At 38.1% G+C, this 2,780-nt stretch overlaps 1 pseudogene; it reads right to left on the reverse strand.

Moving 5' to 3' along the window:
- LOC104757948 lies at positions 1,310-2,530 on the reverse strand (annotated as a pseudogene).

Genomic DNA, 2,780 nt, shown 5'->3' on the forward strand with positions numbered 1-2,780 from the left:
ATATTACACTCAAATTTCGTGGTTTTAATATGCATGCAAGACAACAATCCTAGATAAACACTAGCATGCAAAGTTTTACTTTTATTAAGATTTCCTTTTCTAATTAGGATTAAGACAAATTTTAGGAAATATTTTCTAGGCTTTTAGGATAATGATTAGAATTAATTTAGAAGTTATCCTAATTTATGTTTTGATCTTTCATACAAAACTTAGAACAATTCCGATTTTAAGTTTTAGTTTTAGAAGTTTTGACAAACAGTCAAGAACAATCAGATTCTAACAACCTAGAACAACCAAATTAATATTTTCTTATGGATTTCGAATTTATGGTTTTAGTTCTAAGGTTCTCATGCACCAAGCAAACAATCAAACACAACCGGATTTTAATCATATCATACACAGTTTAATTGCAAGCAATCTAAAAAACCTAAACCTCATAACAACCGATTTTTAAGTTTTAGGGTTTTAGGATTTCAAAACTTATGAACTTATTTTTTGATTGTTTACTTGTAGATTTAAGGTTCCAATAGATTTAAAAGATCAGTTTCGATTCATAGGTTCTAAGAGGGTTTGATTTATTTACCTTCCACCGTTTGGGAGTTGACTAGAATGGAACCGAGAGCTAAAGACCTCGATTTTACCTTGAACTTGACAACGAACCTCGAACAAATCTCGGACAAAACTTGATCGTGAATAGACCACGAACTGGAAACAATCGCCAATCTGGAACAACCACGAACTCGTCACGAACAGGAACTGATCGCCGAGAGTTTAAACGAACAAAGGTTGTGCGGCGGTGGTTTAGGGTTTTAGGGTTTTCTCAGCTGGTGTTAGAGCTTCGTGCTGATAACGTGTTGTAAATGTAAGAGACAAGGTTTGTGTTTCTCTTAATCTTCTTATTCATTAATCAATCGATAGGCTTACATATATATATATATAGTAAAGGACAAAAGCCTTATCATGATAGGAAATACTAAACACTAAACCGATTTAGTACAAAGAAGATAGCCGATGGGCCTTATGGTCTTGGACATGAATATGAGCCGGTTATGGATTCCACTCTAAGTGTTTTACAACAAGAAATCATTTATTTCAGGGTCAATAAGTTTGATTTATCATGTAAGAGATCGTTATGATAAAGTTGACAGTTGACACCATAGTTGCCACTTGATCAGCTAGTTCGGCCATGACTAGATTTAAGAATTTACATTCTTTGGAAAAAAAGTAATTAAATGAGATTGCATATCGATGAGAGACTTTTATACATCTTTTTAATATAATCTAAAAGGGAACTAAAAAAAATCTTATTATTCGTGAAATGTAGCAAAAGAGTGGTCCATAAGACATGGACAACAACAAAAAATTGCATGACTAAGGAACCCCAAGATGAAAAATAAAAAAAAACAAAAAAAAAACCCCCAAATAAAAGCTAGATCTTAACGTGGCAAGTACAACGAATAAGAGGTACGAAGAAAGGATCGGTGAAGTAGCCAAGAATCACATTGGTGCATTCATGTCTCATGTTGACAATAAGGTTGCAGCAATAGTCACTAACACGAAACCTCCCAGTGAAGTAACTCACTTCCATCTGTTGTTTACATATTGCCGACGGCCCAAAATCTCTTACGCAGCTGATGAAATGAACCCATGGATTCTGATATGGATGCGCTGGAGTTGTTGGCATTGTTGGCGTGGGAGTGGACACAGGTTGTGGCGGTGGTGGAGACTTCTTGGGAGTTGGACGTGGAGGAGATGGTGGTGAAACTTTGGGAGTTGGTGGAGGCGTTGATGGTTTTGGAGTCGGAGGAGATGGTTTACGACGTGGAGGAGATGGTTTGGGAGGTGGCTGGGACTTTTTAGGAGTTGGTGGAGGTGTTGATGGTTTAGGAGGAGATGGTGATGGTTTAGGAGACGCGGAGACTTTTTAGGAGTTGGTGGAGGCATTGATGGTTTGGGAGGAGACGGAGATGGCTTAGGAGACGGTGGAGACTTTTTGGGAGTTGGTGGTGGTGATAATGGTTTAGGAGGAGAAGGTGATGGTTTAGGAGGCGGCTGAGACTTTTTGGGAGTTGGTGGCGGTGATAATGGTTTAGGAGGCGGCGGCGACTTTTTAGGAGGTCGTGACGGCGGTGATGGTTTAGGAGGCGGTGGAGATATTTTGGGAGGTCGTGACGGCGGTGATGGTTTAGGCGATGGTGGAGATGGCTCACGCGACGGAGGAGGTGGAGGTGCAGGGTAGGATATAGAGACGGCGGCTCCAGATCCGTTGTTATAAGTACATTTCCAAATTTTTGAATCTTGGAAACTCAAATCCACACCAAAGTAATGGTTCTGGTCGGTATTTATCAGCGTGTCCTCATTGGAGACTTCCAAAGGTTTTGGCCAAGTTGCGATCGTTGTTGTTGGTGAAAAGATGAAACATATGAGAGGTACGAAAACGATGAGGCTCTTCATTGTTGAATGCAGTTTTATTGAAATGGAACTAGAGTTATATATAGATGAGCTTTCGGTTAAACCTTTTTTCTTTCTTTCTTTCTTTCTCTTTTGTTTACTTATTTGTTTTTGATTTAATGTATATTAAGGAAGAAGAATAGATTAAACTTGCATGACCTTTATTTATGGATAAAAACACGGACATATAGAATTTTATGATATATTTTAGGAGGATCTTATCAGATACTTAACTGAACTCATCCTCTTATATTTTCTCGGATTGAAATTGTCAAACATATGGTTTTCTTTAAGATATGTTGCGGATTTCATCATATCAGCCGAAATCT

Source organism: Camelina sativa, chromosome 17, assembly GCF_000633955.1.
Source record: "Camelina sativa cultivar DH55 chromosome 17, Cs, whole genome shotgun sequence".
Taxonomy (NCBI): Eukaryota; Viridiplantae; Streptophyta; class Magnoliopsida; order Brassicales; family Brassicaceae; genus Camelina; species Camelina sativa.